This window comes from Triturus cristatus, chromosome 1_2 (assembly GCF_964204655.1).
Source record: "Triturus cristatus chromosome 1_2, aTriCri1.1, whole genome shotgun sequence".
Taxonomy (NCBI): Eukaryota; Metazoa; Chordata; class Amphibia; order Caudata; family Salamandridae; genus Triturus; species Triturus cristatus.
This window is the reverse complement of record NC_140580.1, coordinates 686,838,609-686,865,603: the sequence shown is the minus strand read 5'-3', so window position 1 is coordinate 686,865,603 and position 26,995 is coordinate 686,838,609.

Below are 26,995 nucleotides of genomic sequence, written 5' to 3'. Positions count from 1 at the left end.
TGGGAGCCACAAAATTAAAGTTTCAATTAAACGCAAGAGTAATGAAGGAGCGAAAATAGAATGATGAAAATGTCTAGTCTGCATATTTTGAGAGTAATGGGCTGATTTATCGCCACATGTCTTCCTTTGAATTTAGCATATTATTTCGGTGCTGGCTAAAAGTTCCATTTTGAGCATGCTGGAAAGAGCATTTCTCTATATCACTGAGAGCTCCACCACACCACACAGCAGTGCACAGCACGGAAAAGGTTGTTGCTCAGAGCTCACGCTTTTTCAGTTCTTAGTATCTCTGCTGTAGAATTCCAATGCGCAAAAATACAGGAGCCATGGGCCAAATGTAATTAAGATACTGTTCACAAAACGAGGTTGCAGTTTGCAGTCTGATTTTTATGTGACCAATATCGAATTTTGCAAACCTAGGGGCATATGTAAAAGCCCCTATCGCCACCACAACTTCACTTTTACGGACGATGTGGTGGTGATAGGGGCTGCGTCTTATGTACAATGCAGCGTTAAACCACTTAACGTGGCTTAACACTGCCTTGTACATAAGGCACCCTTTCACGCTATAGTTAGCGTGAAAGGAGCGTGCAGTGGGTGTTGTGATGGGCGTTCCATCACAACACACATTGTATTTGACGCTGCCCCTATGTACAAAGGAGGCATACATAGGAGGCAGCGCCAAATTTAAGACAAGGAAAATCCTGTCCTTAAGTTGGCGAAACGAGGAGAAATTCATTATTTCTCCTCGTTTTTGCTTTTTTCATGTGTACAGGAAGGTGTCCCTTTCTGTACATAAACCTTTTAAAAAAATTCCATTTTGTAACTTTCATGTGTGCTGCATAAAGCATAAAATGGCATGTTAGGATTGTTTATGTGCAGGAAGGGACACCTTCCTACACATAACCAATTCTCCCCTGCACGCAGATACCCTTGCACTCTGGTGAAAGGGTGCCTGCGTTGGCTCTAAGTTGTTAAACTTAGCGCCATTGCAGGGGGAAATTCAAGGCTGCACCACATTCTTGTAAATATGCCTAGCTTTTCAGAAGTGGTGGAGAGTGTCGTTAAGCCAAGGAGGCTAACAACACTCTCCGCCACTTCCTACTACATATCCCCCCTGATTTGATACCTAGAGTTTGCAAAAAAGGAAATATTTTGGGGTCCTAGAATGACCTTCTTAACTAATATTCTCTAGGCAGGTCACAATTTGCTATCCCCTGTCATTGGCTGCATTAACATTGATGGTGGCCTGCAAGAGACAGCAGACCAGCATCCCTGTCACTGTATTTCTGCCTGTGAGAAAAAATTAAAGAAACACAGAAACAGTTTTTAGTTTTGCAAAACATCACTGACAATTGTCAGTAGTGACCTGGACCACAAGCTACTCGACCCCTTCCCCTATGTGAATCATGTACTGTGCTAACATGAAAGTCAGTAACTGATGAATGGTTTGATATTGGAAGTGCAACTGCAAACCATTGTTGCATGTGGTACTGATATGCAATTTGAGAGGAACACCCAAAACATCTCCTTCCATCTTACGAATCAGTATTAATTTCTAAACCTATTTTGTGATTTGAAAAACTTGGTCCATGCGTAACTTTTATTACACTCGCATAATCTCACGTAAAACCTGATATTTGCAATATTCATATTACATGAAATTTTCCTGTTTCATCAGTTACAGCATTCAATGATTCGAACACCAAATATCTTAAGGAAACCGAGGGGCATATTATCAAGAACACGCTATAAATATCGCAAATCGCGCTTGGCGAATTTTTCATTATCGCCCTCTATCGCTGAATTACATCGCCATGTTAGCGGCGTATTAGCAACGCTTTGCTAACAGGCGATGTACAATCCAGTGATAGAGTGCGATAATCATCATTAGCTTGTGAAAAACTGCGATGATTTCACAGTGCTAATGAAATGCTTGTTAATAGGGGAGTGTGTACCTAAACACACAATCCACCTCCCATAGGCAATACTGCTAAGTCAGGTTTTTTCAGGCATTACATTCATGCGCTAATGGGGGCTTAGCACGCGTTTTGTTACTGCTTCGCTGTTCTGGGGCAGCATTGTTGATAAAGGGATGTCGTGTTTGCGACTTTTAAATGTTGTTTTTCGTAGGAACGGTTAATTTGCATCCCATTAGCGATGTATATCGCTAACATGAGAAGCGTTACTAAAACGGCAGCTAACATGCGCTAATGCATGTTAGCGCCACCTTGTTAATAGGGCGATAAGAATATTGCCGCTTTAGCGGCAAAAAGTACCGCTAAAGCAGCAGTACTGCCCTTGATAATATGCCCCCGAGTGAATCTGGATGTGCAATACATGTGTTGTATCAGCAACATTCTTCGCACATTTTGTGAAATTACAAAAACTGAATGAGTTTCTAAATTTTTTTAATGCATATATTTAAATATGATGTGTTTCAAATGGATTTTTAACCCAGAGGCGGAGTTCATGACACATAATCGAATTGTGATATTTAATGTTTTATTTATTTATTTGTTTACACTGGGGTGCCACAGAAGCTTCTGTACATACAGTAACAATTTCTTCTTCCTTTCTTTCTTACTGCATTTGTTTGGTGTCAGAGCCTTGAGACCCGTTCCCGGGTGAGTAGCTTGCGCTTTACAAACTCATGATTGATTGATTCAGTGGGCCTACAAATCATTTCAAAGTTTGGGTATTTTTATACTTTTTTGCCTGTGTCTGTTGGTGGTGATTGAGGTCTGGAGGACAGACAGACATTTTCAATTATTCTCAGCCTTCTTCTTCCTTGCCATTTTCTCATCTGCTATTTTGCCAAACCTTTTTGGGTGTGAAACACTTGAGCCATGTCCATTTTATACCACCTAAAAAAGTCTTCCATTGGTTATCATGAGGACCATATTGGAACCCACGGATATTTACTGTTGTCTAGATTTTCTGTTAATGTATGCGTAACCTGATGGTGGCCTGCAAAAAATATTTATTTTTAACTTTAATCATTTTTTGCTAAGCTACATGATGCTCTCCTAGTGTTCTCCGGGGGCATGGATGCTAAGATAGATAGTAGAACTCATTTAGACACAAATGTGAGGAACTATTCAGTTTCATAAGGGAATTCTGTCTCATGGCTGCCTTCTTGTGTTGGAGTGCTCCAGGATGCATCCACATTTTGCGAAAACTCTCGTTTCATTCTAGTGTTATTTCCATTAATACGTTCCTATTTATTACTGGACTCTCTTCTTGCTGTTGGCCTCTGTGTGTAATGGACCATGTCACACTTAATGATTAAAAACGGAAAAGGCAGTTTTTAATATTAGAGAAGAATAATAAATAGATTTGTAGTGTCTCTTGGCATTATTAGTTTGTGTATTGTATGTGTTGCATTCAATAAAATGGCCTCATTTAATTGTCTATCTCCCTATGTATCCATCCACTGAGGGATTGTACTTTGACCGTCATTGTGAATTTCTGGATGGCAACCTCTCCGTCTACCTAGAAAGCGTCAGAAAGGCATCCAAGAGGGTGGTGCATTCCAACAATGTGGCCAGTGAGAAGTCTGGCACATTTGAAAGGACAAACACTGCACAGTCTGTGTACCTTGTGTCCCTCTTATGGGCTGCATGACATTGCAAGACACTCTTGGATCCACCACCATTGGACAGTGTCATTCCTGTGGTGATAGCATCCATGGCTGAGAGTGCAACAAAATCATGCCGGCAAACAACTTAGGAACTTGTGACCACCACACTGGAGGTAGAGGCACATCAGGTTGCTGTCATTCCTTTGTTATTAACATCATCTTCTTTTTAGAATCTCCTGCTTTAAGAAAAACAAGCAAGTTTATCAGCCTTCTCCAGCCCCTCTTCAGATGGAAGAGAGACAACAAGGAGTGGATCCCAGGCGCCACCCCTGGAGATACAGGAAAAGAAAGCTTTCTGAGAAAGAAAGCACAGTTGGTAGTCATCTTAGCAAAGAATATGACCATTTCATTGATAGTAGCACCAAGAATATTCAGATGGTTGTAGTTCCACCACGTAAATTTACATTCATGAAATTAATGTAAACAGCAACAACACCACCCTTGGTACTAGCTTACCGTACGCCTGCCAGTTAGAGCTACATAGCAGGTACTAGGTTTGGCACTGCAAAACAGACCTCATCCTCAGTCTGGGATTTCTTAACAGTTAGGAAATATGAGAAATACCTTGTAGACTGCACAATTTGACATGCTGACGTATGTTGACGGGGGTGTTAGGCGTTAGTATAGCTAGGGGGAACGGTCCGCCCCAGGGGGAACTTTTTTGGGGGCAGCGGCGTGCCACGAGCGCAAGGTAATTAATTTTTTTCTTAATACTCCCTCATTGGCATTTGGCACTGCTAAACGACAACCCCCGTACCCCCTCCTGCCCCACTCTGTGCAGTAGTTTGCCAGCACCCCCCCCCCCCTTTGCCGGCACCAGGCAGCGGCAAAATGATCTATCGCCTTGGGCCTCAAAATCCCTAGCTACGCCACATGTGTTAGACATACATCTTGGTATTGTGGGCTTATTTGCAAAACAAACGTAAGCAAGAGAGCAGAGCATTTAAGAAAGGCACCTGCTGCTGATACAGCTCTAGAATCTAAAGTGGCTGAGCTGATGATGTTGATGAAGATGGTGGTGCATGAAGAGTCCCAGATCCTCAGTAGGAGTTTAGTCAACCCTGCCACTTGTAGTCAGCATTCAGTTTCAGTAACCTCTGTCTGTCACAAGGGTCATTACACCACAGTACCCAATCACCATACTGTCACAGAATGCAATTCAGATGGAAACATTACAAAAAACAAAAAGGACATTCACATCTCTGATTATACAGTTGCAAACTGGTGACACATGTTGGTGCTTGACTCCCTCCTGTGTTCTTTTGTGGAAGGACGAGGCTTACTGGTATTTGCTATGACCTATTTTCTGAAAGAAACTTGAAAGCTTTCCCTGTGTTTTTAACTGTCTACTGTGTCACAGATGCACAAGTAAATGCAAAGATTGGTTTCTGAAACACTGAAGGAGGGTGTTGTACACCCTGCCCATGTCACGACAGACATGTGAAAAAGTGGACAAGCTACAGCATATAGTAGCAGTAGTGGTCTTTGTGTTACCTTCATGTAGATTAACAAGATGGTGACCACTACTGGCGAATTTTATCTGTGAAGAATGAACATACGTCTGCCAGTATCCTACTAAAGTGTATTAATGACTTGAGTCTAAGCATCACAGTTGCCCTAGCAATGGCAGTAATCTTGTCAAAGCCACATTAGCTGGAAGATACCTCTGGATGCTCTGCAGCACCCATTGCATCAACCTGATTATGCAGGACACCCTCAACAATAAATTACATTCTGGTCCTCTGTCACATTTTAGCCACTCATTTACAGCGCAGAGGCAGAGCTCTTTAGTGAACCAATATAGTGCTTGTATATGTAGTAATGAAGTCCACTCAGTTGTGATGATTCAGGTAGATTTATTGGAGATGGTACAAGATCACAGGTAAATGAAGAGAGGACCAAATGAAGATCAATTCAGGCCCAGAGGGAGACCAGTGCAAGACCCCACCAGGAGCAGCCAGCAGGCAGCTCAGCCCAGTCAACTGTGACTCATTTGACTGACAACATTCCAAACCATGTCATCACTGTAGGATTCTACAGGCAGGGCATGCATAACCATGAAGTCAGGATATAACATATCCCCCTTTCTCCCAAATAAACAAAAGAACAACAATGACAGAAACAGGAAGAAGAAACCAGAAAGAGGAAACACGGAAGAAAACGGAATAGTGAAATGGAGAGCGAGCGAGAATAGAACATATCAAAGTAAAGAGGAGAAAAATGGAAAACAACTGATAGCCACAACCCATCCTCCCTTCCACAAAGAAAAAGGAAGGACAAGGGAACAAGTGACAATAACAAAAAAAAACAGGTTAGTCAATGTCAAAACAGTATATAGATCATGACCAAAGAATCTTTAAACAGCATGTGGAGAACGCTAACCAGATAACATGGGTGTGAACCCATGACTAAACCCTAGGAAAGAAATGGTTAACAAATGCAAACATATTCTAATATAATGCATAAATGTGCTAAAGGGACTAAAACCCATAGCAAACATACAATGTAGAACACTTGAACTAAAAAAATAAATGGTGAAAACAGACTGTAATGTGAATTTAACAAATTAAACAATGGACTCCAAAAATGAGAACTTCGGGTCCTTGAACTCACACTGTAAATCCAAGAAAATCATTGTACAACTGAAACACAATGCAGACCTAGAGTAGGGAAGCAAAAAGCATGCAAAAAGGGACTCTTGACGGTGAACCTTTACATTGATCATGAGAGTGAAAACAGAATAGTGAAATGGACTCTTGACGGTGTTTACCAACTTGGCGTATACCTAGGGTCCATGGACAAGAGTGATGAAGACAGACCGGTGATCCCACGCCGGTGAACGACTACTCACCCGAGCTTTAGAAAGCACAAGGCACCATAGCATAAGGGACAAGACGTAAACATGCCTTACGTTCCACAGTATCTATATGGCGCATATAACCATTTGGGCAGAAACAGTAGAAAACAAAGTTCACTATAAAAAAAAAATATTACAAATATGCATGAGGACTTTGCGAAGATGATAGAAACGCTATACAAACCCACACAATACACTTCTTAATATAAATATTAAGGTAATACTGAGTAGACAGAATACTCGGGTGATATCTTTCAATCACCTAGTAATCCAGCTGGTTGGTGTGTTTTACTAAATAAGACATGTACGTGTGACTTTTCCTAACTTATTAATAAATACAAACTGTCAATCACATTAAAGAAACACCACCCTAAGTAAGATAAGAACGTGCCTTGTAGTGAAAGTATACGTCATGTAATGTAATGTCCATGTTAGGACGCACCTCGACTGGAGGTCATATGTTACGTACGGGATGAAAGGGAACAACCTAAGGCACGAGGAGTTTTCAAAAAGCAGCGGTTGAACTCCCATGTAGCCTCGCTGAAAATCAATTACTTAAAACGTTATTGAAAATGTATTTCCCTTGTAACAATTTAACACACAACACTTGGTTGAATACACAGTACCCAGCAGGCTTCTAAGTGTAGACGAGCACTTCACTCAACAAGAAACACAAAATCAAGCAGGCAATAATAAAACAATGCCAAGAATGCTTGATATGAGGAAATAACCTCTGCATATGATGAACTCTATTTGACTAGTACACACATGAGCAAACATACTGCCTCACCAGACAGTGTGTCAGATTGATTGATTCATGCATAAATAACCAGATGGGACTGACGCCCATAACGTACACCCTGTGTGGAGCAAACTGGACTGAAAACTGTATAGCCAAAACATATCTCTAGTGACAGTAAAATACATAAGTTGCAAAAGGACAATAACCTATGCCTAGTCGCCCTGAGTGTAAAAAGATGGGAAAAAAAATCAGAACTAACATAGCGTTAATACCCCTAGTGGTGATGACACAGGGAAAACGAAAGGGGTTGAATAATGTGAGCAAACAGATATGGGTGAGAACCCATATATTAATTACACCCATGCATAGCTCCCTGGAGGGAGGTAGAACAAAGTTGTGCACCAAAGGGTCAAACACACCCTATGTGGGGTAAAGGTATTCAGCCCAAATACCCTGTGGAGGTAATATAAAAAAACAGGTGGTGAACGTGTACACACTGTGCACTGAACAGATGAGATAAAACCCAATAAACACACCACATTAAAATATATTGTTCGCTGTTGTGAAAAGACTAAATTCTAACGCAATACCCAAAACGGGTAAAAACAAAAAACGTTGTGCACTGTTGAGAAGAACGACACACCTTGTGTAAAGGTCCAATGTCGTACACTGCAGTGATGGGACTGTGACCCATACTAATCACCTCTAGTGTAGGCAAAAAAAAAAAATATGTTGTGCACTGTAGAAGATGGGAATGTAGCCTATTCGAAACACCTCATGTAGAGGCAAACATGTTGTGCACCAGACAATGTTACAATTTGAAAATACTTCTGGCTTGCGTAAGTCAGGTGTATAAAGAGATAACCTTGCCGCCAACATACATGTGACTTTGTGAGAGAAAATGGTACCACTGAGCATGTACAAGTAAAACATTTGAATGTCAACAAATTGCACCATAAACGAAATATAATGTAACAGACACAGGAGTGCCTGTCACAGGGATAGAAACAACCATACCCAAGCAATGATGTGTTGAAGCAGAATATGAACACGCATATGCATAAAAAAAAAAAATAGGTGCACCCTGAAGACGGGTACACTTAAAAACTTACGGGTAGGAACCCGCAACTAGACTAGTGCGACAGGACTGTAACCTTCGCATAGACAGGGGCTAAGACCCATAGGAACATAGTCCTTGTAAAGTTGACATCTAGAAAACTAAGCAAGATTGTGAGATATCAAAAAAACCCAGATATGGGTAGGAACCCATATAGTAACAACACAAACAGTTTGGGTAAGAACCCACACTAATGCAATAGGACTGTAACCTTTGCATGGGTACACCCTGAAGACAGGTACACTTGAAAACTTATGGGTAGAAACCCGCAACTAAACTAATGCGAAAGGACTGTAACCTTCGCATGGAAAGCGTACGGGTAGGAACCCGCAAATTGATTATTGCGAAAGGACTGTAACCTTCGCATAGACACACCCTGTAGACAGGTACATAAGAAAGTGAACGGGTAGGAACCCATGTGAAAAGAAAGAGCAAGACAGATATGTAAGAAAATGCCCCACTATAAATCACTGCACAATCACTAGAATGATAACTAGAAAACTCTGTAGCTTTGAATTACTATGCAAGATAAGCAAAACAGATATTGGCACATGAACAGAGAATGTCACTGTAGGAGTTTGTGATTTTACATCATCTACTTTTCGTTTCTACTGGATCCTGGATCGTTTGTGCTGGAGCGTCTCTGGTGGGGTCAGGATGCCAGTTGAGATTACTTGAGTTGAGTTGCTGGAGGGTGATGTATTCTTGAAGTTGCTTGAAATTGAAGTTGCTTGAGGTGACAGAAGTAGGTTCTTTAAGTTTAAAATCGTCGCCAAAATAATGTAGTAATGAAGTCCACTCAGTTGTGATGATTCAGGTAGATTTATTGGAGATGGTACAAGATCACAGGTAAATGAAGAGAGGACCAAATGAAGATCAATTCAGGCCCAGAGGGAGACCAGTGCAAGACCCCACCAGGAGCAGCCAGCAGGCAGCTCAGCCCAGTCAACTGTGACTCATTTGACTGACAACATTCCAAACCATGTCATCACTGTAGGATTCTACAGGCAGGGCATGCATAACCATGAAGTCAGGATATAACAGTATATGCCTCATTCAAGAGAATCCACTGGATGCCATCTTGTACATGCTGATTCACCAGAACACATGCCCCAAAGACTATGGGGCATATTTAAAAAGAATTGGTGTAGGGCAGAGCCACAAATCATTTTGCTACGCAGCCCGACGCCAATTTAAAAGGGCAGGAATTTACTATATAGTCATTTCAACCCGCGCCGGCGCACAGTTAGCAGATGTGCACCAGTGTAGGCACCCTTGCACCATGGTGCAAGGGTGTCTGTTGTTAGCATCATTATTTTTGTGCAGGAAGAGGCACTTTCCTGCACAAAAACAATTATTGGAGGCATTTTCCCCTTTCTATGTGGCTGCAGAAATGCAGTACACATGTAAAGAGAAACAAACAATGAGAAATAATTGCATGTCTCCTCGTTATGCCACCCCTGGGGAGGAGAATGATTTTAACCTATGCCCAGATTAACGCCATTTTGTAAATCTAGCAATGTGTCAAAACCTTTGGGAATTGTGTGGGAACACCAACTATAATGCCCACGGCATGCCTATCGATGCAGTGTGATGCAATGCATCGCCTTGCGCTGCGTTGCCTCACTTCATATCTACAAGGCCTTGAAAAGCCATGCAGGGTGGCTTTATGTGGCCTTGTAGATATGGTTAAACCCAGTTCTTCACCGGTACGTCACTAAAAGTGACAATCAGGCAGTGCACCAGGCTTGTAAATAAGCCCCTATGTGCTTCAGAAGAAAGGCAATGCCTCTGCCAAAGCAATGTTGGCGGTTGAGTAATGTTGAGTAGTGAGGGTAAAAATAATTTGGTATGTAGAGATAGAATGGTGATATGTGCAACGTACGAGTATATGAGTTTTAAATAAACTTTTGTACTGACCCTACGTGCAATAAATGTGCGACACAAAGATACTCCAAGAATGTTGGCATGGCGGTGATAATGAGAGCCCTCGAAATATTTTTTCTGACTGGCATGCACTGTGAGAAGCATGCAGGAGTTTATAACCACAATGGAATTATCTGATTTTAATGTGAAAGGTCACAAAGACCAAGTATTGTAAATATGTATATATACATTTATATTTCCTTTGCAGGTTGAACCTCAAGTAGACAAAATGAAGACAAGTACATAGTTTGCCCTAGCATACACAATGTTACATGCCTATGAATGCATATAGGATATTATCCACTGCACCAGCGAGGGAGGTATCATTATATTACCATGATGAAAAGCCCCAGGCCTGATTAGGCCTTAGAGTATGGCTGAAACATGTCGGTGTAACATAGGGTCAAAGACCATTGAATCCTAAACAACCCACCAATAAATTTTTTATCATCTCCGACTTCTCTGATAATAAAGGGATACCTTGGAGAAGCGGAGGGATTTCTACTCTCTAGTTAAGCCCCCTGGTCATTCTTCTCTGAAAGAGCTTCCTGGAAGATGGTTCAGCCCACTCTGACCTTTAGAAGTCAGGGAGAAACTGATGATGAAGCATGACACTACTAGAGTGTATGAGGGTTAATTTAAAAAAAAAAAAAATGTTTTCCTTTCCCACACTATTTAGTGTGGAGTCATGGCTAATATCTCATGAACCCCTTTTTCTGTCCTCTCTTCTTCCCCATCTAGAAGTGATCACACCCATTATTTTAGGTGGGATACCTGTAAGTTTGCTGGCAATTAGAATGCCACTGGCTGCGGTCGCCAAACAGTGGGGCCTGACTATGGTTTCCTATGCGGACGACACACATTTGGCGGTTGCACTCAATGGAGACTCCAATTCTGAGGCCCCTAGGTTCAGGGAGGGCTTAACAGCAGTGGCGGGATGGATGACGGCCAACTGTTTACAACTTAATGCTAAAAAGACGGAAGTCCTTATCATTGGTAAACAATGCCATCTCTGGAGTGCTCAGTGGTGGCCCCCAGAGTTGGGTCCTGCCCCTATTCCGGTCCCCGAGGTTAAAAACCTGGGGGTCTGGTTAGATTCTGCCCTTAGTTTTTGTGGACATACAAAAAAAGTGGCTGCTGTTTGCTTTGGGGTCTTGCGGGGTCTTAGGCCAACTCTGAAATTTTTTGATGCCCCCACTAGACAGTTGATAATCCAGGCCACCATACTCTCACGGCTCGATTACGCGAGTTTACTCTTGGTGGGGGCCAATCAGGCGGAAGTTATCCGGATGCAGCGAGTACAGAATGCGGCGGCCAGAGCCTTGGTGGGTTTACCTAGGTTCTGTTCCGCGAAGGAAACTATCCAGAAACTTCACTGGCTGCCCATGGCTCAAAGGATTGAGTTTAAGGCTTTATGCCTTTCTTTCAAGATCCTTAAGCTGTCCTCCCCCCGATCCTGGAACATCTTCTCACCCCATATGTTCCCTCTCGCTGTTTGAGGTCATTGGGCCAAAATCTAGCAGTAGTTCCACGGTTCAAACGCTGCAGAGCGGGAGGGCGTTCCTTCCGCTTTTTGGCGGCTAGGCTTTGGAACTCATTACCTGCTCATATTCGTGCCCTTGATGACCTGCTCATGTTCAGGAGGGCTATTAAAACGTATCTTTTTCCCTCTGGCTGTAATTCTACTACATAGGATATCATTTCCTTACTCCGCTTTTCCTCTTCCCTATCTGCTTCTCTGCTTTATGTATTATTCATTCTGCCTGTCGGAGCGCCGGGACGCCCCTTTGCTGGGGCAGCTGTGCGCTATAGAAGAACGGATAACATAACATAACACATGAAATTCTAATCAAGTTTGAAATTGTAATGTGGAAAGTGAGCACAGCAATTGCACCATGGACTAAGCTGTCCATTATCTGAGATTGCTGTAGACTGAAACAATATCTTTTAAAAAGTAAATCTGAAAATGATGAAGTTTTTCAGCTTGCAAATGGCCTGATTCACAGACTTGGGCCGTTTACGACGGGAAAAAAGCATTTTCAAATGTACAAAGCCCCATTTGCGAGTCGGTAAACTATTACCAACTCGCAAAATATGGTTTGTGAGTCGCTATTTGGAAGGGACGTGCCATGGTCGTCTCTTGCTAATAGCGAGTCGCAGGGGGGTGTACAATTGTTTTGCGACCAGAATGCAGTCACAAAACAATCGCATTTTACCACCTACTTTAAGTAGGTGGTAAACCAGTCACAAACAGTAAGGGGCTCCAGGGGGCCCCTTTCCCTCTGTGAATGGTTGCAAAAAGGTTTTCTAAGAGCAGGCAGGGGCCCTGAGGAAAACTGCCTACCCTTAAGAAATGAAACAGAAACGTTTCATTTTTCTTTTTGAAATGCGTCCGATTTTCCTTTAAGAAAAATGGGTTGCATTAAAAAAATCAAGGTACTTTATTTAAAAGCAAATATAGACATGGTGGACTGTGCCCCCCGCAGGCCACCATCCCGGTGTTATTGCCTAATTCCATTTTTTTGCAAATTGTGACCAGCCTCATGAATATTGATGAGACTGTTCAATTGCGACCCCATTAGGAATCGTTAATGTGTCTGAGACTCATTAGTAGATTTCATTTTGCGAGTCTCTAATTGCGCGTTGCACAAAATGAGAGACAATGAATAGGCTGCGGCAACAGATCGTATTTTACCAAGAGTACATCTGTACTGCTATAGTGAATCTTTGGGACAAAATGTTAAGTTATGTTCTGTTATATTGATTTATAGGGTGCAGCGTATGCCTGACATTCCTGGTGCTGGAAGAAAATGTTGCAGATTACATAAAAACCATGTCCTTTATAAATCTCTATTAAAACAGTAGTTTTGTTCTGTGATGAGGTCCACAGGAAACGTATTTCACTGTCTGGCAGCCGCCACCTCAAATTTGTGGTCACTAATTGTAACAGTACATGTTCTATGGATTTCTAGAAGATAGCGGTTGGCTGATCTGAGCATGCGAGCCAGAAGGTGAAGTTATTTTTTAAATTGCAAACACTAGTGTTTTAGCATAATTTGCTCTTTGAACAATTGGAGACAGAATGTGTAGAAATATAAGTGTTGACTGGTTGAGCGAGTGTCTGAACTTGAAGATGACAAGGTGCAGCATTTAGGGCAATGGATAACTGATGGGATCTCTTCTCACAACTTTAAATAGCCCTTTGATAGCTCTAGCAGCATAACAGTGTTGTCATAACACCAACCAGCATCAATGGACATGTCTAGTGTGTTGGGATCAGTTTTGGTTGTTTCAGGATTTACATCACACTTGCATGTGCAGAAACCTTAAGGGGAGTAGTTGATTATGCCCATAAAGAAGATGTTACAGGTGTAATTGAAAGGTGAAAGAAAATTTAGAGTAGATCATAAGCAATTAATGTATTGGCACTGGAACGTGAGCCGTAGCTGGCAATAACATTTCCATAATGTTCTGCAGCCCGTTTATGTTCTGAAAGATTTTTAAATACAGCTGAGAATTGTTATGGTCAGGAGGATTAGTCGGTCTCCACAAAATATAGAGAGGTTGACAATGATCAACACAAATACAAGCTTTCAACCCTAAATATTATGATGTTCAAACAGAGACCTTGGAGTATATAAGAGGATATGGATGAGGATAAAAGAATTAATGTAACACTTATGAAAGGCTTAGCAGATCTTGCTGTTTTATTTAATTCTGCAGGGTACGAGATGCAAGTCTGAAATTGGTACTTGGTCAACTATAATTGTACACTAGTGAATGCTCTGTTTCACATGCTTAATCTTTCATGGTTTTTCTAACACATCCTCATTTACCTAATTTCTCAAATATTTTTTGTTCTCTTTGAGCTAGTCTTCAGAAAAAAAATCTATATTTTCAGTTCTTCCCATCAAAACCTTAAAGCTGGCTACCATGGAAACAGAGAGACCCTTCACCCTCAGTTGGAAATAGTTGGAATAATGACTAGTAGTTCTAGGCGCAATGAAACAGGATTATTGGGGTACATGTAAGGGGGAGCACTGAACCACCTTTTTTTAATTTGTATTATTCAGGTCTTATACTGCACGACTAGGGGTGATTCTTAATCAGACCTAATAATTTGCCATTGAATATTCTATTTTGCATAGTCAATATGTCATATATTTGGTTTTTCTGAGACCTCCCGGCTTACCAGGCCCTTCAGACTTCATTGAAAGAAGTATGCTTCTGTTCCTAATTGGATAGCCACTGTAACAACGCACATTTTTAGAGACAGTAGCATGTTTCTTTGTTATAATTCTGAACGTTTTGTGTATCCTTTCTAGTTTTTAATTTTACTTAGTTTACCTCTAAACAATCTGTATTTATGGGCCCTAGTTCTAGTACAGATAATGAATTGTTTCAATGTCTGTTCTCTATGTATTCCTTCTCATTCTATCAACTACACTACCCTTCTTCCCACCAAGTGGGAGATTTATTGTTCTTCAGTCTATTTCAACTATCCGCAGATCTTTCAGTTGGTGTGGCAGATGGTGTGTAAGAGAAGTCCTATTTGCCCTTGATTCCTACCCCTCATACCATGCCTTTCTACACCACCATTCCAATTGACCTATTTGTTGGGGGCAAGACAAAATGTTTTAGAAACACCTGCCTCAATTAGCTCCTGAATTTTTCCTTCAGCTTATGCCTCATATGACTTCTTTCTAATCCTTTGTATGTTGCCCATGTGTGTAGAGTGTCAATAAAAATATGGGGGCTGTTTTGTATTACTCAATAAATGCACCTGTTCCTTCTGTGTCTCATATTGTCCTTTTAAATACCACTATATCAAATGCCATTTTTGTGAGTGTCCGAACGGGTGGACAATAAAATATATGGACCAATGGCCCACCCTCAAGAGCCCTTCCCCACTATCTGTGCTTCAGGTTACCATTTTCAAAGCCACTGTGTAAATTGCCTTTTTGGGCACTAACTCCTCATTGTCTGCACCTATGTTTTCCATCTTCAGTGTTTTTCAAGGTCCTCACTTCCTCTGTCACTTATGTGTAATTGCTTCCTTGATCCTATCTATGGGCAGCCAGGCCTGCCTTCCCTAGTCCCATTGTTCTGCTATCCCTCTGTGACGGGAAACAACCTTTACAATGCAGTGCCGTTGTGATGAGGCTGGGATCATGAATGTGGTCTCATGAGTTTGAAATGTTTTCAGTGGAGTGGAATTTATGGAAGCCAGATTGAAGAGGAAGAGTAGACTTTGAGAGGTAAGGAAAGTGGCGATGTAATGGAATACTAGTTACTCCAGAAGGGGAGTTGAGAGCCCAGATATTAGCGGGTTATCCAGGGACTCCAGGTATTTTCTTTAGTAAAAGCAAAAGCTCTGAATATTAGAAACATGGTGAACAGGTTACTCTATAAGGAAAGTAATTAAATATGGAAGGCAGAAAAAAAGGAGCTGAGAAGATAGGGCCAGTGGTTTTATTATTTGGGGCTGAATACATTGCACGGTTCATATGATAGGTTGTCTGATTTAAGTATTGAGATTAGCTCATCATGAGTAGTGTAGGTGAAAACCGAGAGTTTGATGGGGTTAATTGAGTAAGAAGATGGATGTAGGATTATTGAGGAGTGTTGTATGGTAATTTCTAATAAAAAACATTAAGGAGAAATAAAAAGAGAATTCTACCATGAAGAGAGAGGAAAGTGCTTAGCTGATTTCCAAGGGCAGAAGAAGATTATTGATGGAACAGGCAAGTCATTAAATGTTGGTTAGGGATTAGGTTAATATTTCTTGGTAGTAATACAATCTGGCAATGGACAGGGTAGGTATGGGGATAGCCAAGGCATATTTGTAGGATTCAATGGGCTCCAAGCTAGGTGTGATGTGGAGGAATACCACCCAACAGCATCCCATGCACCACCTGTCCCTTTACTAACATTGGTTTCTCTGAAGCTGACAGGATTCGATTAACTCCAAAAGGGGGAATTCTGGAACCATTTTAGAGAGAACTATATGAAGAGCCTAATTCAGAAACGGAATAATAAATCGGCTCTCATAGAAGACCTGTTCCTAATGGATAAAGTTATGATTATACCTAATTCACAAAACTTGGCAGTAGTAGGACTGGAAGGCTGCACAGTCACAGATTTCCAAGAGCCCTACTGATTGAGTCATTTGACTAATTTTTTAAAGACTGCTATTTTTTACTTTTTATTTTAAAGATTGCTATTCTAATTGCATCCAGTGTACAGTTTTAAACACTGTGGAATGCCAGCCTATCTGCAAATGCATATTACGTTTTCTCCAGAGGGAAACATTATCTCTATGTACTATGCCCTTCCACGACAAATGCACCAAGTTGGGGAGTGGCCCTTTCAGCTTCCCACCCAGGAATGGAAAGGAAGTTACTTCGACTCCTTGCTGGAGTAAACCTCCGACCATTTGCACGGTTGGTTGGAAAGGGTCAGATACGATTTAGTGAATGGCAACAAACTCACAAGTTTTGTGCTTTCAAAAACTTACATTGCACACAATAACTTCATCTGCTCACTCCCCTTCATGTGCCTTGGTTTTGCTACTGTATAATTGCGTGAATCGATGGTGGAGAAGTATACAATAATATAACCGTGTAGGCCTGACAGCTATCCTTTCTGGGTAGCTATCAGGTGTAAATGGAGTTGTTTTCGGCTTTAAAAGTCTTTTTGTGGCTGAAGTTTGCTTAAACTGTGTAACAGCGGCTCGAGTAGGTTGTGCAAATTGGGAGCAGACATCAGGGGAGGACTGTCAATGTCTCATGTTGCTATTTGGTACATTTTGGGTTATTCCAACGTCATAAAACATTACTCTGTGTTCTCAACTTGTACTTGTTCTTTAAGATTCGTTTTAACTTTCTTTTATGAGCGTTTGGGAATAAAAATATATTTTACGGCTTCCACGAGATGCATTTTTCAGTGACATTTAAAGCAAATTTCAATAAGGATGACGACACGACAATAGTCACGAAGAACAAAGAAGTCTTCAACTTATTGTAAGCCTCTCAAAATTGCAAGCTACAGAAATCATTAAAAATAAACCAAGAAGCAAACCTGCCACAGCTATTGAAATGCAGTGTGCAAATGCTGAATATACTTGTAATCATAAACCACAGATTATGTATCTAGCCGAGGATACAAAGCACAAAACGTGTGCACCTTTCATTCTACAGCGGATGTTTTTTTTCATTGTCTTGAGAGATTGATGTCTCAGTAATTATGACTTCACCATTTCTGAAGTGTTAAAGTATATGCTGTAGTACAATTTACATTTCAGGAATAATTGCAGGCATTGTCGAAATCTCTGACATCATGTAATATTTCCAATATAACTCACCGTGCGAGATGAATTTGGCACACGGGGGGGGGGGGGGGGGGGGGACATCATGTCAGAAAATACCAGTTAAACAACTACCATGCACAACAAGTCAATGAAGAGAGGTGGCATAATCTAACCTCAATCTGAAAACCAACCCAGAATAGGCAGATGCATGGTTGAAAGGTACCATAAAAAATGTATCAGATCTCACTTTTAGGGGGATATTCACAATGACTTAGCTCCGATTTATCACCACCTTAACGCATCAAAAGTGGAGATAGATTGAACACCCCATTCACAAGCTGGTGCAAACGGCAGACAATGCCAGTATTCCCGCAATAACTGCCCCAAAATTTATCTCCACGGTGGACACCACCAACTAACCCTAATAATATGCAGAGTAGGCATTCCCGTGCAAAAACACATGAAAAAACCACAACACCACTTTCACAACGAACTGCCAGATCCGCGATGTGAGTTAAAATCACGTGATAAGCCGCGGTAGAAGCAGGTATTTAACACCTGCCTCCTGATAGCGGAAATGTTGCTCGCTTTGTCCCCCCCTGTATGCATGAGCACAGTGGGTTGGCCCTGAGTATGCCAGGGCTGTGCAGGGGTGTGGACAAAAAGCCTGTGGCGCAGAGTGTGGTTCTCTCCTGGAAAGGCCAACATCACTGACAGGGCGGTGCCTCGCAGTCTGCCACGAGGACGATGCCGTGAGCAGCGGGGCCTGCGACCCTGTGCGCCTTCTGCACCCCAGGACGCTGATACCCAGACCAGGCCTGCCAGCCCCAGCAACCCAAGGCCGCACTGCTCACCTGCCGACAATGGCGTGTGTCAAAGAGGGCCCACCACGTGCCAGGGCAAGCTCCAAACCCCAGTCCCGTGACCTCTGCACACTCCGCAGACCATCACTGGCACCCACAACACTGGCACACATCACTCCTTTCTCATAGACATACTCCACCGGCGTCCTCTTCGTATCAGTAGGTCCCACATGTGGAACTGTGTCCTGAGTCCTGAATGGCTGTGACCCCAAGTCTGTGGCAGCGGCCACAGCACCAGACTCCCTTTGATCAGTGAGGCATAATTCCATATCGCAGGCCTGTGACACATGGTGCCACTAACCCTGTTCAATGCAAGCCTGCGACACGTGGTGCCACTAACCCTGTTCAACGTAAGCCTGTGACATGTGGTGCCACTATCCCTGTTCAACGCAAGCCTGCAACACGTTGTGCCACTAACCCTGTTCAATGCAAGCCTGCAACACGTGGTGCCACTAACCCTGTGCGCCGTGAGTGACCGTCAGCCTCCGGCAGAACATCGTTGGTGTCTGAGCCTGTGGCCTGTGGGTTGTCATCAGCAACGGGCAGGTATGAACTTGGTGTCTGGCATGAGTCCGTGGCATTCATATCCGCCATGTTGCCCGGACACAGCTGGCATGTACCCTCTGCATTATGCCCTGGGAGTAGACCTCCCATTCTTCCCCATGACACTCAGGGGAAGGCACCTATGACACATACAAGACCCTGCTCTGTCATCATGACCCTACCCCAGTCTCCCACAGGTCAGCGTCCCGTGACGGTGGGCCCGTGTCGGCTGCTGTGCATCTGGGGCCACTAACCCTGTGCGACTCAAGTCATCCCCCTTGCTGTTCTGACATTGCATTTCTGTGTGCCTGATGACTGCTGGAGTTGTTGACAGCACCAGCTACTCCCTGAGGGCTGGCTTACACTCACCCAACAAACAGCCAGCACAGGTGTCACTGGATTAGTGGGCCTGCCATCACATCCTGCCAAACCAAGTATTGACTCTTTTCTCCTTGCACTGTCACAGGTGATCAAGGATAAGCATTCTGCCCTTGGATGATGACACCCCTCCGAGACCCGAACACACCCACCCAGAGGCAGTACAATGTGTCCGACATACACACCAGGGGCATCGTTGAACGCACATTTGGCGTGTTGAAGTCACGTTTCAGGTGCCTGGATGGCACAGGTGGAAAGCTCCTGTACAGTCTGGACATCGTGTGTGCACGATGATCGTTGCATGTTGTGTGTTGCACAACATCTGTGTACGCACCAATGCCCCATGGATTCCAGTTCCAGAAGTACCGGACGATGATGGGATGATGGGGCAGGTGGCCCACATCCCACTGCAGCTACGGCAGAAATGGCCCGTAGGAACACCATCTTTGACAATTACTTCTCATGAGCACGTGACAATGTGGCCCTCTCTGGCAATCATAGGACAGTACTAAATGTCCATAAGCACAGCATGTGTGAATAAAACATATTTGCAGGTTACGGGTTGTACTTGTACATTGTCATGTCACAGTTTCCTGCTGTGCCAGATGTGATTTGCCATGTTGTGCACATTTGCGGCACCAGTTGTGTCCTGTGTTCCGTTGTTGAGGTGTTGCTGTTTGTACCGGGATGTTGTCAATGTTGAGGTGCACTTATACTTATGTGCGTATTCTGCACGGTGGGTGATTCGCTCCTGTGGCTCTGATTTGTCTGCCACTGGTCCCTTTGATGCGGTGTGCCTGTCAGTTCTGTGCTTCCACAGTGCTGAGGTGTTGCAGACTTGGCTAACTTGTGCTCTTTGTCGAGTTGTGGCCCTTGGGCATAGTTTGTCCACAGATGCATCGTTGAACTCAGGGTTTTTTTGGCAGATGGTTGTGTCCGAGTGTGACCTGCTCCTTTCCGGTTGTGGTCCGCACTCAGCCACCTCAGTGTCGTGCCGTGTAAATTGTCATGGTGATTGGACTGCAGCCATGCTACTCGTCATGTGGTGTCTCTTGCATTGTCAGTGTGGCTGACGTACATGCATTTTTGCTGTGTTTCACACGTGTGCATGTGTTGGTTGTGTGCTTGATGTGGGTGCCCCTTTGGGCACATGGTATACGTGGGCTACTTGGTGTTTGTGTGTGTGCTGAAGTGATCCCGTGGGATCAAGGACGTGATCCTGAGTCATTGAGGGTGTGCAGTGTGCTCTGCTTAATTGTGCATGTGTGCCATTGGGCCCATCTCCCCCCGTCCCACCTCTCCCTGGTCGGTGCGCACCCTGTTGATATGGTGTCAGGTCATGCTGGACAGTGTCTGGATCCTCGACTCCCGTCACCGTCTCCCGACTGGTGACTGTGGCCACCATATTCTCCATGTCATTCAGCTCCTGGTGTTCTGCTGGCACCCGTCCTCCAGGGTGCATTGCTGCTTTTGTGTTGGCAGCGAGTTACTGCTTGGTTTTGCCATTTACATCAGTCTAGGGCCTCTTGTGTTCTTCCATTGTCCTCCTCTGCCATGCGACGGCATTCACATGGTCCTTGGTGGTGTGCCATCTTTGCTTCTTTGATTCTTTGATGCCAATGACACGTTGGAGGTGACGTGCAGTGGTGTTCTGGCTCATCCGTAGCGATAATCGGGTATTCCTGGTGACTGGACCCCGTCTTCCTCTTCCTCTTCTCATTGGCCTTCCACAGGCCCTGTATTCCTGGGTGTTCCTCTGTGGAGATTGTGGGGTTCATGTTGTCCTCTGCAGTCAGTCAGGGTGCATCCGTGATACTCCGCAGTTGATGTCATTTTTTAGTGGCATTTTCCGCATGCTGTTCTCATGCTTTTTCCCGCATTACGGGTGGGTATTGCTGTCCTCTCTCTGGTTGTCACTGTTTTCTCATCACGTTTGGGCACATCGCATGTTTTTTCATGTTGAGGTTTGTGTTTTTATCTCCGTCGAGGTGGTTGTATCGCGGACATTGGACGCGTTTTTGGTGGACTATCGCATGGTACCGCCATGTTGTGAATTCCATGCGATCTATATAAAAATAAAACTCTCACTGGCATTTCGAGAGAATTACAATATCGCTTGATGGCCATAAAATGACAGGAGATATTTTAAAATATCATACTCTTTATATGAACTGGCAAATCCAAGCACTTCACATGGTTAATGAGAGAACACAAGCCCAATGTACAATCCATTTAGTAATGCTCGGTATGGCAAGAACTGTGGTTGCAGAGTGGTCTTGATTTACAAGAAATGTTGTTCCATGTCTTATAAAGGGAAATATGGGAAATATCATACAATCACAGCAAGCTATTAAGGCAGAAAAGAACCTATACGTTTAATTTCAAAATTCACAATTATTAGATGTGCATTTTTCAGGATTTACAAGTGAAGACATTAAAACCTTGCAATCCTGACATAAGTGTGTTATAAGGAGAAGCTATTTGAGTCAAATTTGATTTCATGATAGGCACACATTCTGCTAAGTATTTACTAACTCGGGACTGTATTTTTTGTATTAGGACTCAAACAGTCTTAGTTTTATTCCTGCACAGAGATCTAATAATGAAAATAAATCCTAACAGGGGCGCTGAAGTTTACATTGTGGGAAAATGTTAGCTAAATTGAGAAACCTTGTTAGCAGATGTAATTTTTGATGATATGGGCAGTGTAAAGGAAAAGATGAAGGTCCCATAGCTGGTTTAAAGAAGTATTGTCATCCGTTGGCAGGAATGCAGTTGTGGAAGTATGGAACGTATTGTGCAAGGGATTCATATTAGAGTGAGTGACTTAAGGGGTCTGAATACGAATGGTGCTCATAATTACCTGTGCCAGTGTCAAACACATGGGGCATCAAAAAGGTTTCAACACTTCACCTGAGACTAGATCTGGGTACATCTTGTCTCTCTGGCATATGCTGCTTTCATCTATTGCACATTGACATTTCACTTTTGCAGAATCTCTATTAGTCTTCTGTAGGTGCCTTCAATGTTCCAACATGTTCTGATTGTCCATATCCTAGGAGTTTGTCGGTTCAGTGATAGAATATCGATGCTAAAAACATTGAAGGAAAAATATTGAAAAAAAATATTATCATGACAATTATCGCCGCTTTAGCGGCCGTTTTCGGCCATAAAGCGGCGATAATTCTAACACGGTATTAACAAGGACACGCTAACAGGCTTTAGCGTGTGTTGGAGATTAGCGTGTGTTTCCTTGTGTCATCACCCATTTCACTAATGCCTTGCATCTCATCGCACATATACTACATCGGTAACGCAGCTTTGCGCTATTAACAAACATGCCCCATACCAGCGTTGCGACTATGACAGTCGCGCAAAGACCCAATTAACGCTAGTTTCTGACGTCAGGTAAATTTCTGACTTAGCCATATTGCCCAATGGGAGGTGGATTGCCAGGCTAAATCCACCATAGCTTATTAGCAAAGAATTCCCTATCGCTGACATTTTATCGCTAGATTACCAGCGATATCCCAGCATTTCGCCGCTATCGCTGGAATTTTATCGCTTTGTAGATAGCCGTTGATAATAACGCGCTATCTCAGCGATAAAGTCCTGCAATAGCCGGCGATATTTATCGCTGTCAGTTGCTAATATGCTCCATAGAATGCAGAAATATCGACTACCTGTACTTAAACAGCTAGTACAAAAATATTGAATCAAAAATAATGAAGTTAAAAATATAGATGTAAAAAATATTGATTTAAAAATATAAATAAAATAAAATAAAATATATTAAATTGATAAAATATTAATATGATATTTAACAAAATAAATTAAATTTAATAAACATTGTAACTAAATATAAAAAATAAACGTAATTTAAAAAAATATAAACAGACACAAATATAATAATGTAAACATATACATATATTTTCTTAAAAATAATTTATTAACTAGTATCTTTATTTATTTTTTTTACTTTTAAATTATATAAAAATAGAATGAATACATATATCAATAATTTAAAAAAAATTCTATAACTAATTAAAACATTAAACTATAAAAAATAAAGACAAAACGTACATTTTGCAATACAATAAATACAACAGTATGGAAAATGTTGGATAGCGGAGTATTTTAATTTACTATTCCAACTCCAGTGAGTGCAACAGTAAGAAAAGTGTTGGATAGCGGCTGGGTAAAAATGACAATTCCCACTCCAAATTGTGCAACAGTAGGGAAAGTGTTGGATAGCGGAGGGGTAAAATTTACTATTCCCACACCAGTGAGTGCAAAAGTAGGGTAAATGTTGGATAGCGGAAGAATTAAATTTACTATTCCAACTCCAGTGAGTGCAACAGTAGGGAAAGTGTTGGATAGCGGAGGGTTAAAATTACTATTCCCACTCCAGTGAGTGCAAGAGTAGGGAAAGTGCTGGATTGTGGAGGGATAAAAATACTATTCCCACTCCAGTGAGTGCAACAGTAGGGAATGTGCTGGATAGTGGATGAGTAAAAATTACCATTCCCACTCCAGTGAGTGCAACAGTAGGGAAAGTATTGGATAGCGGAGGGGTAAAAATTACTATTCCCACCCCAGTGAGTGCAACAGTATGGAAAGTGTTGGATAGCAGAGGGTTAAAATTACTATTCCCACTCCAGTGAGTGCAAGAGTAGGGAAAGTGCTGGATAGTGGAGGGAATAAAATACTATTCCCACTCCAGTGAGTGCAACAGTAGGGAAAGTGCTGGATAGTGAAGGGGTAAAAATTACTATTCCCACTCCAGTGAGTGCAACAGTAGAGATTGAATCCTGGCGGCGCTCCACAGGGATTGACAAGCGGCTCGGGAAGAGCAACCCTTTGACTCTCGCAGCAAACACAGCTCAGCACTGGCGTAGAGCCGCGAGGCGAAGCTCCGGACCCAAGAAACGGCAGTTCCCCCAATGCTGAGCGGCAGTCGGGGGACATTCTGTGGAACTGACCTTCCCCGTTAAACTTCGATAATATATCAGCGCAAAATCACGCCTTGGTGACTTTAACTGCCTTTTGAGGATTGTTGCTTCTGCCTTCCTGCCCCATCTCCCCATTTCTCACCCATTTCTCACTCACGGCTCGCCGGACCCGCTACGCGGGTCCCGCAGCGCACCTACCATCAGCGGGAGCCGGAATACGGAGAGGGGCTGTGACCTGTAGGAGGACCTGGGGTGTGTCGTGTGGAAGCTGGGCTGGGAGCGTGGAAGCAGGGACTCCATCTCCCAGGAGCCCCTGTGAGCCCAATTTGTTCCACCCGGGCCGCTCTCCCTGCTTGCCCCGCCCACCTGCCCATTTTCCTTCCTACGTTAACAAGCCCTTACCCCCGCACGCGGGAGAAGCGTGAAGCCCGGGCCAAGGGCGGGCCCGTTTCTGACCGGTCAAGACCGGACCGGGCCATCCCTCTTTGCCTCTGGGCCCCAGGTCTCTCATCTCCATTTGAACTATGTCTGGCAGGGAACTTAGAAGTAAGTCCTCGATTGTTGGGGGTTCCATTGCAGGAGGCATGGAAAAATTCCTAACTAGAGCAAATTCAATAGTGTCCAAAGAAATCTTAGTACTGGAAAAACGCATGTCGCAAGAACTTACTGCAACTAAAAGATCTTCACTGGGACCAATCGCTAATGCTATAACGCCGGATAGACACTTGCCTACGGCGGATAATGCACCCTGTATACTCGAGCAAGATAGCACCCCTGGAGGGGAGGAGAATAACTCTCAGGATCTAGACCTTTTGGTTAACGAAATAATGCCAGAAATTGATTTAATCCTCGATAACGTTGTGAACTCACCCGTCACTCCAGGGGCTGCCCCAATAATATTATGCATCTAGGGCCTAGAGAAGGGACTATCCCAAAAAGGAAAAGAGTATATAACAAGAAAGAGGGAAGTCTAGCGAAGGTTGCCAGGCAAAATAGTAGTAATATCAAACCAGGAAGGCCTGCTGCAGGGCTACAAGATTTGGGCAGTGGATTGGTAGACTTGACTTTGCCCCCTCTCGTTACCCATATCCCAGGCCAGCATGGTACTGCACTGACCCTTGAAAATCTGGGAGCGCTATTTAAATCTATTTTATATCCCCTAGAGGCCAAATTGGAACAGATTGAAACTAGATTGGCTAACATTGAGAGAGTAACGTCCACTTTAGTAGCAAGACCTACTCATGCCAATATTTCCAGTACAATTATTTCTGAGGGTGCTCTCCCCCCCTCAGCTAGTAGTATGCCTATCCCCAGCTGCAGATTGTCTGGACCACTGGGCTCTAACCCTCTTCCCTTGGTACCTCCTAGCCAGTCGCCGGCCTGCTCCCTGGCAGGTGCCAGAGGCAATGACAACCCGGGGGTTACAGTTACAGATAGGGGTAATAGTGCACCTCCAACGTCAGTGAAAGATATAAGGGCTAGTAAACCCCGAACCCCGGACCTTCCCCCTGAAGCTAACCGCTTTATGGTGGTCTTGGCGGGTGTCCCAGCCCTAGAAGAAGGGGAAGATGAATCATTTACCTCACTTAAAAGCAAGGTTGTCAAATGGCTTAATTGGAACTGACCCCTGCCAACCCAGCTGTCTAGTGAGATTGTAATGCTAAGAAGGGTACCTTGGGTGGGAAAGCTGGCAAAAACTATAAATGGGGACTGTATAAAAATTAGTTTTAGGGACCCCAGAACAGTCCACCATATTTGTGCTGGTTTTAATAGGTCTTTTGACTCCACTATCCAGACCCTGCCGCTTTCTTTCTTTTACCCCCCATCCCCGATGACCTATGGGAGTGGCAGTAACGAGTGGACCAGGGTCAACTATAGGGGCAGAAATAGGAGATATCATGGCGTTCCAGGCCCTATGCCATCTAGAGCCATGTTTTGCGATTACAACCGTTTTAGCTGCCTTGATGCAGTCGACTGACTACCCCAGGAAACACAGCCATCTCTTGGGGAGGGGAGCACACCCCTGAGTGTAGAAGCTTTAATAGGAAGTACCGATCAGTTAGAATTGGTCCGTGCGGAGTATCTGCCAACGGCTGGTGCTCGGCTAGGGCCAAACACCCAGTCCCAATTTCCCTCTGTGTGTGCCAGTCAACTTAGTAGCTTGGCGGCCACTAAGGATTTGACATCCCTCAGTAGTCCCGTGGGGGATATCCCTGGATCTGATGCTGTGGATTATGGTGCAGGGTTTAAAATCTTGAACATCGCAGGCTGGCGTAAAAAGGAGGAGGCCCTAGGGTGGAGGGAGACTGTTAATGGCCAGGACATACTCTGCCTCCAAGAGACCTGGTCCACAGAAGAGATTCTCTTTGATGGCTTTGTCTCTTTTAACTGCCCGGCGCAGGCATCAACCATGGGTAGGGCCAAAGGCGGTCTTGTGATCCTTTTGTCCGTAAGCTTCCCGGTGCAAGTTAAATCTCATACCATTGTAGGTTCCCATTCACAGGTCCTCTGGCTGCAGCAAAGTGGGGGCCGTGATGTCCTGCTGATTAACCACTATAACAACATGTTTGATTCCTCGAGCTCATTTGTAGTCAATGAACTTGCAACTGTAATTGATAAACTATGTAGGGCTAACACGGTTCCATTTGTTATTATCTGGGGAGGT